The sequence below is a fragment of the Pleurodeles waltl genome, chromosome 1_1, assembly GCF_031143425.1.
Source record: "Pleurodeles waltl isolate 20211129_DDA chromosome 1_1, aPleWal1.hap1.20221129, whole genome shotgun sequence".
Classification (NCBI taxonomy): Eukaryota; Metazoa; Chordata; class Amphibia; order Caudata; family Salamandridae; genus Pleurodeles; species Pleurodeles waltl.
In genome coordinates, this window is record NC_090436.1 from 395356342 (window position 1) to 395370360 (window position 14019).

The 14019-nt window shown below is 44.3% G+C and overlaps 1 long non-coding RNA gene across 1 annotated transcript; it reads left to right on the forward strand.

Annotated features, from left to right (window-relative positions):
* The first annotated feature begins 305 nt into the window (after nt 1-305).
* Nucleotides 306-11064, forward strand: LOC138284535 (uncharacterized). Its single transcript, XR_011201416.1, has 2 exons — nt 306-1203; nt 7208-11064. It is a non-coding gene; the product is annotated as an uncharacterized lncRNA (long non-coding RNA).
* The last annotated feature ends 2955 nt before the right edge of the window (nt 11065-14019 follow it).

The following is a 14019-nucleotide window of genomic DNA, read 5'->3' on the forward strand; positions in this document are numbered from 1 at the left end:
CTTAGAGTCCTTTCCTGGCATCAGGGCACTTGGTACCAGGGGTACCATTTACAAGGGACTTATCTGGGTGCAAGGGCTGTGCCAATTGTGGAAACAAAGGTACAATTTAGGGAAAGAACACTGGTGCTGGGGTCTGGTTAGCAGGGTCCCAGCACACTTTCAATCATAACTGGCATCAACAAAAGGCAAAAAGTCAGGGGGTAACCATGCCAAGGAGGTATTTCCTTACACAACCCCCACCCCCCAAACGAAAGTGGGTGAGACTAACCTTTCCCAGGAGAGTCTTCATTTTCTAAGTGTGTTAGAATTCATTTTGAATTGCTTCGTTTCTTTTACACGTGTAAGTTTGAGCTTTTGTTGTCTCTGAACGCACTGTCTATCACATATGTTATCTTATGTATATTTGTTTAGGTAAAATAAGCCTGGTTCCACGCCATGGGCTTGCAGCTGGTTTCTTTCCCTAACTGGGGCACTGTATTCATTATAATTGTGTGTTCAAATAACTAACTGACCTCGGCTGTGGTATTTTGGGGAGGGAAAGGCTGATATCTATACCTTTGAACAACGTAATCCTTTGAAGGGTCTCAAGAATGTGGGGAGTCAGGCAGCTGCAGAAGGGAGGCAAGGACAAGGCTGGGAATGGAACAAGTGTGTGGATACTGATTAACTCCTTAAAAATATCTGTATGACGTATATCATTAGTTACACATTTTATGTATCCTTTGATGTATGAGTATAAATATCACTGTTAAACGCTTTATGTCAGCACACTTTACTTCGGGCCTGGGATGCCAGTGGTAAACCTGTCCTCTTTGCTGCAGCAAAAATAAACAGACCTTTGGTCATTGATTTTTCACTCCGGCTCTCCGTGTCAAAAACTCCTTTGTAAATGCATTTGTAAGTATCTGCAAATATGTGCATTTGACAATTTGGCGCCCGAACAGGGACCTTCCAGTGGATATCTTCAGTAGCTCTGTCACGAGACGTGCTGCCAGTGGGGGGACGCCGTTCCGGAGGTGTAGATTCCAGGGGCCCCTGCACAAAGACTTAGTTTCTGAAGCAGCTGCATCTTATCCACCGGGCAGGTTTCCCCCCGTTTTCTCATGATGTCCCAGCGAAGTCCCTGAAACATCGGTGTTTATCTTGACGGATTAGTCTGACACGGGCGGCCGGAGAGAAATCCAGGAAAAAGCAGATAGTCAGGTAAGACTGTTCCTCGCTGGCTATTTGTCTGCTTTAACTTGCATTTGAGAGAATAATTGTTTTTGGATAACTTATCATTTTTGGGAATGATTAGTTCTTGGTAAATTTGCATTTGTACAAGGTACCATTTGACAATTTGTATTACATGTGTTTTTCTTGTTTGAGTAATTTGCCCAGGCCTGGAGCAATTTGTAAGTTGGTAAATATTTGAAAAGGTTTTCTTTGGTGCACATTTGAAAAAGGGTTTTTTTTTTTTCTTCGGTGCAGGTTGCATTTTGAAATTTGGTGCGTGTTGCATTTTGAACAAATTAAAAGGTTAGATATGGGAAATAAGAAATGTTGGCAAGGGTTATGTCTTTGTTTTCGCCGAAATCATGTGCCACGTTTAGATAAAAAGCAACCCATTCCAAAAGAGGGAACACCAGGGTGGGACATGTTAAAGGATTATGGTTTAGAGAATAATTTGTATAATAGTATATGGCGCAAATATACTAGACATTGTCCTGACCTCCAGTGGCCGGAGGATGGGTCTTTTGATTTAAAGAAACTAACCTACCTACAGGAATGTTTGTTTCATAAAAAGGCTAGACAACATATGTTTGAAGTATACAGAAAATGGGAAATTGAGGCCACCAAAAGAAAAACGAAGTCAGATAAACTGTTAGAGAAGGAGAACCGGAGAACCATCATGCAGAAAGCCGCCCTGTACCACCATTCCCAAACCCAGAAAAGAATTGAGTCTGAAGATAGAGTCCATAGGGCCCAGGTGGAGGGAAGTTATGTATCAAAGCCAACAGAACCCAAACATGCATTAGAGGAAGATGAGGTAATGCTACAGCTATTAGATAATAGCCCTACTGCACCTCCACCTTACACACCCCCTGCGGTAGCCCAACCTATCATGGGGGCACAGCAACAGCAGCAAGGGCAAGGGCACAATTTGGGAAATCCAGGTGCACCACTACAGCAGCATGTGCCACAGCCACCACAGCCTCTAGCTCAAGCCACCCAAATAGCCCAAGTCCTAATCCCTCCGCCACCTGCCCCACCACTACCAGCCAACACTGCAAGGTTACCAATAATGTCCCCTGCCCCTAATACCCCAAATGGACAACGCCGACGGTGCACAGCCACTCACTCACTTTCACCCATATGGAGCACACATATGAAGTCGATTTCGCCCCCTGGTACCCGCTCCACTATTGGGGATTGGGAAAAACGGGTTATCAAGGATCAGTCAGATAACTGGATGTCACATCTTATTTACACCCACACCGATATTATGGACACAATACAACAGATGTCACATTTTGGACAGCAATTAGCACTGTTGTATATGATTGAAAAATTGGAGAGGGATTGGAAGTCTTGCATTACAGATTCTACCCCTCTCCCTTATGAACAAGAATTAAACCAATTATGGCGGGACAGTAGGGCTTGTATTCTTGATAGTAGCAGCATAAATGAGGGAGTACGCATTTGTGTCATAGCCAGGGAAGATGTTCTAAATAGATATGACAAGGGGTACCCAATGAGGGAAGTGCACCCTGATATGCCCACTGCAGCTGCAGTCGCAGCAGCAGCTGCCGCCGGACAACCAGCTCCCGTGCCGGTGGCCCAATTTGTTCATATACCATGGAAAAGGGAGGAGGTAATGGCTATAAAGAAAGACTTGCCAGACCCTCGAAAGAATCCAGCTGGATTCTATCGGGACCTTAGAACTGCCATTTCCACCACAACCATGACACTCAAAGACATTGACTATTTTTTTGGTGTTTTATTGGGTCCTGAAGTTTGGCATAAAATTAGAAGAGTAGATGATGCACCTACTTTGGGAAATACATGGGGGGGTTTAGAAGCACATGAAGCACAAAGGGCACCAGGAACCCTGCCGCATCAGGATATTTTAGATTTACCTAATCGGATATTGACTAAGTTAGAAACTGTTATACCTCTTCAGACTGTGGATTGGGGAAAGCTTGCCACTTATAAACAGAAAATAGGTGAAGATGTCCCAGATTATTTTACTCGAATTGAACAAGCGTTCATAGATTTTAGCGGTCAAGACCTCGCCACCGTAACAGGTGTCACACTATTTGTAGAACGCTTTGTTAATGGCCTTCTACCTGAAATATCACAAAAATTAAAAGCAACAGAGAGTTCGTGGATGACGAAGGGACAGGCAGAGATTTTGCAGATGGCGCAATACTATGAGAGCAGGTACAAGGAAGAATTAGAAAAGAATGAGAAGTCAGTAAAAGAATTGAAGAAAAAGGTATTATTACAGCAGGCATACCCTCAGCGGGATGCAACCCCTCAGCAAAGGGGTGGCCCACCAAGGGGACGGGGAAGGGGTCGAGGCCGAGGTACATCTGCACCACCCCAAGACCGCCGATTAAATATCAACCAATGTGCCTACTGTAAGCAGGATGGACATTGGCGTGATACTTGCCCATTACTGGAAGGAAGGCAAAGTATGTCACTTCATAGAGGGAACGCGGCAGGTAATGCACGAGGACGAGGAAGAGGTAGAACTGATCAGAATTCGCAGAATGAGAATCAGGTCCCGCGTAACACTAATATTTTTGACAATGCATTTGAACGACAATATTATGCTGATGATTTCTTTTCTGAATCCTACAATTATTAGGACAGCCACAGACAGGGCCAGGGGCGAGTAAGTATTCCTGTAGATCAAAATGGTCCCTACATTGATGTAAAAATCGAAGGAGAGGGCCATAAGTTTCTTCTAGATACTGGTGCCACCAGAACATCTATTGCACATTCTGCAGTCCCCGGGGCTCCCCTGTCTGGGCTTCATACCACATCAATTGGGATTTCTGGAATCCCCGTGGTGAGCCCCATCTCAACACCTATGAGAGTAACTGTAGGCCCATTTACAGTACACACGCCACTCTCTTTAACATCAGGTTGCAATGAAAACTTGTTTGCATTAGATTTGTTAAAGAAATTAAATGCAGTTATTCACTGTTCAATGGATGGTGTCTATGTAACTATGGATAGTGTTTCCCCAACTCGGTGCATGTTCTCACAGGAATACGACTTACCCCCAGAGCTACAGGAAATAGACCCTCGCTTATGGGCCAAAGGCAAGAATGATGTAGGCATTATGGATATCAACCCTATTGTAATAAAAATCAAACCAGGTGCCCGGTTACCTCGTGTTCCTCAATACAAATTACCTAAATCAAGCGAAAAAGGGCTCAAGGCAGTCATATCTGATCTTGTGCATGCAGGTGTCATAAAGGAAATAGTGAGCAGCCCATGTAACAGTCCAATCCTTCCTGTTGTAAAGAAACGAAATGATGCTAATAGATTAGATGGTGAGCAATCATTTACTGATAACACAGTATATCGATTAGTTATTGATCTCCGAGAAATTAATAAAATAGTAATTCCCCAGTTTCCCGTGGTCCCAGACATGAATAGTCTTTTCACCATGATCCCACCCTCTGCGTGTTTTTTCACCGTAATCGATTTGAAGAATGCTTTCTTTAGCATTCCAATTGCCGAAGAATCTCAATATTTGTTTAGCTTTGCGATTTTTGGTAGATCATTCGCGATGACAAGAATTCCACAGGGCTTTGTTGAGTCCCCGAGCATATATAGTCAATGTCTTAAACGTCAATTAGACCAATTCAATCCACCTACAGGCTCTGCGTTGTTGCAGTACATTGATGATATTTTAATTGCCTCAGATTCCATGACACAATGTAAGACTGATACTGTTGCATTATTACATCATTTAGCACCTCTGGGCCATAAGGTGTCCCTTCCAAAATTGCAGTATTGTAGAGAGGAGGTCACCTATCTAGGACACCTCCTCTCTAAGGAGGGAAGGAGATTACATCCAGACAGAATTAAATTGGTTCATACAATGACTGCACCACGCACCCCTTCTGAAGTCCGAGCATTTTTGGGATTTACATCTTTTTGCAGACAGTGGATTCCAAATTTTTCACTTATAGCAAAACCATTGACTGCTCTGACACTTTCAGATGTGCCCTCTCCTGTACCTTGGACTGACAAATGTGAGGAGGCTTTTCAAGAATTAAAAAAGGCGATGTGCTCTGCTCCTGTATTGGGTAATCCGGATTACAGCAAACCATTTGTTTTATTTGTGCATGAAAAGCATGGCTGTACATTGTCTGTTTTGACACAGGCCCAAGGTGGGAGACAACGCCCTTGTGCATACTTCTCTTCCACCTTGGACACTGTGGCGCAAGCTTTGCCTACTTGTCTTAGAGGAGTGGCTTCTGCAGCAGCTGCGGTGAAACAAAGTGAAGGGTTTGTTGGTGGCAATCCGCTCACTGTGATGGTTCCTCATGCCGTTGATATTTTGTTAAACAAGACACAGACGCAGCACCTCACCAGTGCTCGTCTAACGGGTTACGAATTAACATTGTTCAGTCCAAATATTACTTTGAAGCGGTGCAATGTCTTGAACCCAGCTACGTTACTACCCCTCCCTCAGGACAATGTGGAATTTGATCATAATTGCATTTTTGCCACTGAGGAAGAAACTAAGGGACGGGTAGACTTGACAGACACTCCCCTATCTGACCCACAGGGAGAGCTGTTTGTAGATGGGTCTTGCTTCAAGTTACCAGATGGTACGACCACTGCAGCCTATGCCGTCACCACAGTCAAAACAGTGGTTGAATCTCATAGAATCCCGCAAAATTCGGCACAGGCTGCAGAATTAATTGCCCTCACCAGAGCTTGTGAAATAAGTGAACATCTTAGTGTTAACATCTACACTGATAGCCAATATGCGTTTGGAGTAGCTCATAATTTTGGGCGACTCTGGGCGAATAGAGGCTTTATCACGTCACATGGCACTACCATCCAGCATGGCAACTTGATTGTGACACTTTTGACTGCTCTCAGTCTGCCCCGTCAGGTCGCAATCATTAAGTGTAGTGCCCACAAAAAAATTACTGATGATATAGGACGAGGAAATGCTTTTGCAGATGCTACAGCGAAAGCAACAGCACGAGCACCATTTGACAATGCATATGTTGAGAGTAGCATCAAGGGAGAGCCCCAGTACGAAGTATTAGAAAATACCATGCAGTGTGTGAGAGATATTCAAGCAGAAGCAACAGCAGAGGAAAGGGAACAGTGGGAGAAGAACGGTAGACTAGACAGTGAGGGTTGTTACACAGATGACACAGACAGAAGAAGATGGATGTTACCTAATTGCTATGTACACGCTATGGTTACTATGGCCCACAGTCCTGCACACATCAGTGCCCAAGGCATCAAGACAACTTTGGACCATGTTTGGAGTAATCCTCTGATATCCAAAGCTGCTAATAACCTGGTTAAAAGTTGTATGGTGTGTGCAGTGCACAATGCAGGAAAAGGGACCCCTACGCCCCCTGGCCACTTTGCCCCTCCTGATCTCCCTTTTGAAGCTATACAGATGGATTTTATCCACATGGAACCGTGTAACAAACTGAAATACGTGTTAGTGGTAGTATGCATGTTTTCAAAATGGATAGAGGCCTACCCATTAAAAGACAATGGTGCTCTCTCTACCGCCAAAATATTACTAAAAGAATATTTTCCTAGATACGCCTTGCCACGATTAGTCTGGAGTGACAATGGCAGTCATTTTTCTAATGAGGTAATGGAGAAGGTCTGTACCGCCCTTAACATCAAACATCGATTTCATGCTGCAAATCACCCACAATCAGCGGGCCTTGTAGAAAGGTATAATTACACCTTGAAGAGCAAAATAGCTAAGATTTGTGCTGAGACCAACTTAAAATGGCCAGATGCTTTGCCCCTAGCATTAATGTCCATCAGGATGACTGCCAGTAGCAAGTCACGATTATCCCCCTATGAAGTTGTCATGGGGAGGCCAGCCAATATCTGGGGGGTACCACGACCAAAGAAGCTTTCTGAAGTGCAATATCCTTTGTTTGTAGATTACTGTAAACAATTGACTAAAGATTTGCGTTTGATCCACCAACAGGTCAAGGCCAGCCTACCGACTCCTCTTGAAGGCCCTGGTCACCCTTTTAAGCCAGGGGATTGGCTTATGACAAAGAATTTTCAAAGAACCAACAGTCTTCAGCCCAGGTGGCGGGGGCCAGCCCAGGTACTGCTTGCAACACAGACAGCGGTGAAAGTGGAAGGAAGGAAAAACTGGATACATGCTAGCCACTGTAAGCGTGCACCAATTCCACTACAGAGTACTCTAACAGCAGAATTACCATTGTCTCCTGATTACAGCGAAGTAGGGAGACAGGAAACACCTCCACAGGTTTCAAGTGCTACTTCTGCTCCTGCGGTGACACAGCAGCCCAGTGACGAAGAGTTGCTGTTTGAAGATCAACAAACTCATCGATACAACCTGCGTCCTCGCCCATCCAAATGAACAGAATTTTGAAGGTGCGTAAGGTGGTGACCCCTACGAAAAGCTACATTTACATCACCCTGATAGCTCCTAGCTTGGAATTGCAAACTGAGGTCTCTTCTGAATGGCCAAGGAATCCTTTGCTCAGCAGAATACGGCACGCCTGCCTTTGTGAAATACAGTTCCCCGCTTTCACCGCCACCGGCATTTCCGATGCCATTGATGTACCAGCATTAAAACGAGCTATCCTCACTGTTGTTACGCACACTTTGGGCGACGAGGTTGTAAATGACTGTGATGACTAAAATTCCAGCATGAACACGGGTGACTAGCCTGTGCAACGACACCAGAACATTGGTCAGAACAATTGTCTCAACGAGAACACAAGTATAGTGGGATGCAGCTTGTGCAACGCTATTCAATCAGTGGGTAAATGGAGTTAACAGTTCTGTGACTGGCGAGAAAGAAAAAAAAAAAAACAAGTACCAGTTCTACGGAAGCGGCCAGCCATTAGGGTTGGTGCGGTTTGTAGTCCCAGCGGTAAAAAAAAAAAGAAAGGTGCCCTTTTTCTGTTTAATACCCAAGCACATCACTAATCTGGTTGAAAATTGCTGGCCTCCGCCCTCATTTTGCTGAGACACTGAACGAAACTGACAAACTATACTGAAGACTAACTTTGAAGTATTGCGACTTACTCACTGGGAGTTGAGACTCACCAGGAGTTAAAACTTGAAAAGGAGAAGCTAAGGGACCTAGGATCAAGCCAACCTCTATTGTCCTGGACCAACCAGTGCAGCCTAACTGCTAGAGTGTAAAGCACGGCGGTGCTGAACCCTAGTGGGTGTGAACATTGAAGGAAAAATTTACTTATCTGTATCTATACGTATATGATTATTAGTATAGTGATATCAATATTTTGCATTTACATATTTGGTAATTGTGTGAGTATATTTTTGAACACGCGTAGGCGGTTGAGACGAGTAAAACGGTATCATAGAAAAGTTGTAGGACCAAGGAGAAGAGCACAATAAAATTATGAAGATATATCCATTTGGCAGGACAAATATCCCTCTAGAGAATAGGGAAGAGTGGCCTTATAACTATTTCTACAAAACCATAATGAAGTACCTAGTGACCCTTATGTTAATATGTATAATGTCCAGTGGTGTTGCATCATTGTTGCAAAATCCTACCTTACATCCATTGATAAAGGTTCATGGAAAATTAGCGGAGACATTAAGTCTCACTGACTGTTGGATTTGCCGGCACTTGTCTAGACACCCCGAGGACCCTATAGGCCTTTATGAAGTACCAGTATCACCAAGCGAATATGAAAGAGGGGAAGTGTGTCTTGTACCAAATACCACTTGGAGATGTGACCAACAAGAATATCAATGGTACCCTAGGTGTGCGGTGCTCCCTAATACCCAGGCAGAATACAAGCTCTCCCCGATGCCTGGAGAGAATGCCACACTTAAAATGTTTCCCATATGTTTTGGTACCTATTTTTATGGGCAAAACCCAGAGGCAAAATACATGGGAAAGATCCCTCCTGAACAGTGTGTTTACACTTTGTTATTTGATATAAAAACAGGGAATTGGGATCTTGAAGGAGAGGAGAAAATAGACAGAAATTGGACAGCGTTAATTAATGGGACTCATCAAAATTACACTGTGAATTATTGGAACCTGACTGTGGGAGAAAATGAGATTCTAGTAGATCCAGAAGGATTGTTATATGATCCCTCCAGAGAACAAGATAGAAATGGGAAAAATTCACCTGTAATATTGTCCCGGGTTTTCCTTGGCCCCCTCTGGACGGCTAGATGTTCATATGTTGCACCCTGGGCAAATGTATCATTGCTAAATACAATCTGGGAAGATTACAAATATTGCAATAATTCTGAGCATGACACCCCAGAGGGTGTAGGATTGCCTCGAATAAAATACAGCATTATAAATTCACAAATCCAGGGAGGCATGTACTTCGTATGTGGAAGAACTGCATATAAAGTACTGCCTCTAAACTGGGAAGGGATATGTTCACTGGCATATTTGGCACCCAACATTACTGTGATATCAAATATATCATCTTCCCAGCCCCTTAACATGGGGAGTTTTGCACATAGGTACAAACGAGGGACACCCATACTGGAGGAGCGAAAGAACTGGGTATTTCAAGTATTACATGTTCTTATTCCCGGATTTGGAATTTTCGATTTGCAACTGGCAATGATGAATATGTCAGCTGAATTAGCCATTGCATTTAATGCCACCAGAGAGGCCATAGGAAGTATACAGGTAGAGATAAACTCTGCAGCCCAATTGGCGATACAAAATCGGCTTGCCCTAGACTTGATTACAGTACAACAAGGAGGAGTATGTGTTTTAATCCAACATCAGTACCAGCAAAAGTGCTGTTATTTCGTCAACAAGTCATCAGAGATAGAATTGGATATTGGGAAAATAAAAGAAGCAGTACAGGTATTTGAAAAGGGGGGCCAATATGAAGGAGGCGATTGGAGTTTATCATGGTTATGGTCTTGGTTTGGGGGGTGGGGCTGGTTGTTTAAAGACATACTTTTTATAATAATAGCTATTGTATTAAGTTGTTTATTAGTGCAGTGCTTACCTGCTCTCTGTTCCTGTTTAAAATTGTGTAAACTTCCGCCAGTGAAAATACTAGAAACCAATCGAGCTATGATGCAGAGAGAAGAGATAACTTCCCTAATGGCTATTGACCCCACTGTCCTCACTGCAGATACTGGTTGCTCATACCCATCGGTTGTTTATGTCCCCATGAATGCAAATTTCAATGAAGTGGGAGTAAAATTCAACATATATGAGGAAATTTAGAACTATTCAAACGTTTATTATGTTCAGAAGAAAAAAAACTCAAAAAGGGTCGATTGTTAGAATTCATTTTGAATTGCTTCGTTTCTTTTACACGTGTAAGTTTGAGCTTTTGTTGTCTCTGAACGCACTGTCTATCACATATGTTATCTTATGTATATTTGTTTAGGTAAAATAAGCCTGGTTCCACGCCATGGGCTTGCAGCTGGTTTCTTTCCCTAACTGGGGCACTGTATTCATTATAATTGTGTGTTCAAATAACTAACTGACCTCGGCTGTGGTATTTTGGGGAGGGAAAGGCTGATATCTATACCTTTGAACAACGTAATCCTTTGAAGGGTCTCAAGAATGTGGGGAGTCAGGCAGCTGCAGAAGGGAGGCAAGGACAAGGCTGGGAATGGAACAAGTGTGTGGATACTGATTAACTCCTTAAAAATATCTGTATGACGTATATCATTAGTTACACATTTTATGTATCCTTTGATGTATGAGTATAAATATCACTGTTAAACGCTTTATGTCAGCACACTTTACTTCGGGCCTGGGATGCCAGTGGTAAACCTGTCCTCTTTGCTGCAGCAAAAATAAACAGACCTTTGGTCATTGATTTTTCACTCCGGCTCTCCGTGTCAAAAACTCCTTTGTAAATGCATTTGTAAGTATCTGCAAATATGTGCATTTGACAAGTGGAAGAACCTGGAAAGGCCATCAGCATTGGCATGAGCAGTCCCAGGTCTGTGTTCCACTATAAAGTCCATTCCCTGTAGGGATATGGACCACCTCAACAGTTTAGGGTTTATTCCTTTCATTTGCATCAGCCATCTGAGAGGTCTGTGAGTTCAGTTGGAACTGTGAAGTGAGTACCAAAAAGGTATGGTCTCACCTTCTTCAGGGACCAAACCACAGCAAAGGCCTCCCTCTCAATGGCACTCCAATGCTGCTCCCTGGGGAGTAACCTGCTAATAAAAGCAACAGGCTGGTCAATGCCATCATCATTTGTTTGGGACAGGGCTGCTCCTATCCCATGCTCAGAGGCATCTGTCTGCACAATGAACTGCTTAGAATAATCTGGAGATTTCAAAACTGGTGCTGTACACATAGCTAGCTTCAGGGTGTCAAGGCCTTTTAACAGTCCACGGTCCAGTTCACTTTCTTGGGCATTTTCTTGGAGGTCAGTTCTGTGAGAGGTTTCACTATTGATCCATATCCCTTCACAAACCTCCTATAGTACCCAATCAAGCCAAGGAATGTCCTGACTTGTGTCTGGGTTTTTGGAGCTACCCAGTCCAGAATAGTCAGGATCTTGGGTTGGAGTGGCTGAACTTGGCCTCCACCTACAAGGTGACCCAGGTAAACCACAGTACCCTGCCCAATCTGACATTTAGATGCATTGATAGAGAGGCCTGCTGCTTGCAGGGCCTGCAAAACCTTCCTCAGGTGGACCAGGTGATCCTGTCAGTTGGAGCTAAAGACAGCAATATCATCAAGATAAGCTGCACTAAAGGACTCCAAGCCAGCAAGGACTTTATTCACTAACCTTTGGAAGATGGCAGGGGCATTCTTTAAGCCAAAGGGCATCACAGTAAACTAGTAGTGCCCATCAGGTGTAGATAATGCTGTTTTCTCTTTTGCTCCAGGTGCCATTTTTATTTGCCAGTACCCTGCTGTTAAGTCAAAGGTACTTAAGTATTTGGCAGCACCTAATTTGTCTATTAGCTCATCTGCCCTTGGGATGGGGTGAGCATCTGTCTTGGTGGCAGAGTTGAGCTCTCTGTAGTCCACACAAACCTCATCTCTTTCTTGCCATCTTTTGTGTGAGGTTTGGGGACCAAGACCACTGGGCTAGCCCAGGGACTGTCAGAGTGCTCAATCACTCCCAACTCCAACATGTTGTGGACTTCCACTTTGATGCTTTCCTTAACTTGGTCAGACTGTCTGAATATCTTATTCTTCACAGGCATACTGTCTCTTGTGTCCATATCATGGGTACACAGGTTTGTCTGACCAGGGGTCAAAGAAAAGAGCTCAACAAACTGCTGGAGGACTTGCCTGCAGTCAGCCTGCTGTTGGACAGAGAGGGTGTCTGAATAGATCACTCCATCTACTGAGCCATCTTTAGGGTCAGTGGAGAGGAGATCAGGGAGAGGTTCACTCTCTGCTTCCTGGTCCTCATCTGTAACCATTAACATGTTTACATCTGCCCTATCATGAAAGAGTTTGAGGCGGTTCACATGGATCACCCTCTTGGGGGTCCTGCTAGTGTCTAGGTCCACTAGGTAGATGGCCTGACTCTTTTTCTCAAGAACTGGGTAAGGGCCACTCCATCTGTCCTGAAGTGCCTTGGGAGCCTCAGGCTCCAGAACCCAGACTTTCTGCCCTGGCTAAAACTCAACCATAGCAGCCTTTTGGTCATACTACAACTTCTGGAGTTGTTGGCTAGCCTCAAGGTTTTTGCTTGCCTTTTCCATGAACTCTGCCATCCTTGAACGTAGGCCTAGTATATAGTCCACCACATCTTGTTTAGGCTCATGGAGAGCTCTCTCCCAGCCTTCTTCTACAAGTGCCAGTGGTCCCCTAACAGGATGGCCAAACAGAAGCTCAAAGGGGGAAAACCCTACTCCGTTCTGTGGCACCTCTCTGTAGGCGACAAGCAGGCATGGCAAGAGGACATCCCATCTCCTTTTGAGTTTTTCAGGGAGCCCTATGATCATTCCCTTCAATTTCTTGTTAAATCTCTCCACAAGACCATTGGTTTGGGGGTGGTATGGTGTGGTGAACTTATAAGTCACCCCACACTCATTTCACATGTGCTTTAGGTAAGCTGACATGAAGTTGGTACCTCTGTCTGAAACCACCTCCTTAGGAAATCCCACTCTGGTAAAATTACCAATGAGTGTTTTTGCTACTGCAGGGGCAGTAGTGGACCTAAGGGGAATTGCTTAAGGGTACCTAGTAGCATGATCCACTACTACTAGGATATAATGATTCCCTGATGTTGTGGGAGGTTCCAGTGCCATTGGACCCACTATGTCTACTCCCACTCTTTCAAAGGGGACCCCACCACTGGAAGTGGCTTGACCGGTGACACAGGAAGTGCAAAACTCCTTTACCTTCTGGGACATATTGGGCCAGTAGAAATGGTTGACTAATCTCTCCCATGTTTTGGTTTGTCCCAAATGCCCAGCAAGGGGAATGTCATGGGCTAAGTTCAGAATGAACTCCCTAAACTCCTGAGGCACTACCACTCTCCTAATGACACCATATTTGGGATCTCTTGCCTTAGTGTAAAGGAGTCCATCTTCCCAATAAACCCTGTGGGTTTCACTGACATTACCTTTTTCTTGCTCAGCTGCTTGCTGCCTTAGGCCTTCATGAGAGGGGCAAGTCTCTTGCCCCTTACACAGCTGTTCCCTTGAGGGTTCCCCTGGGCCCAAGAGATAAACCTGGTAAGGCTCCAGCTCCATGGACTCAGTTCCCTCAGGGGATAGAACTTCTTCCTGGGAAGAGGGGTTCCGTTTCTTTTGCTGTGTTGAAGCTGGTTCCCCAGTCTTCTTTCCTTTTCTCTTGGAAGGTTG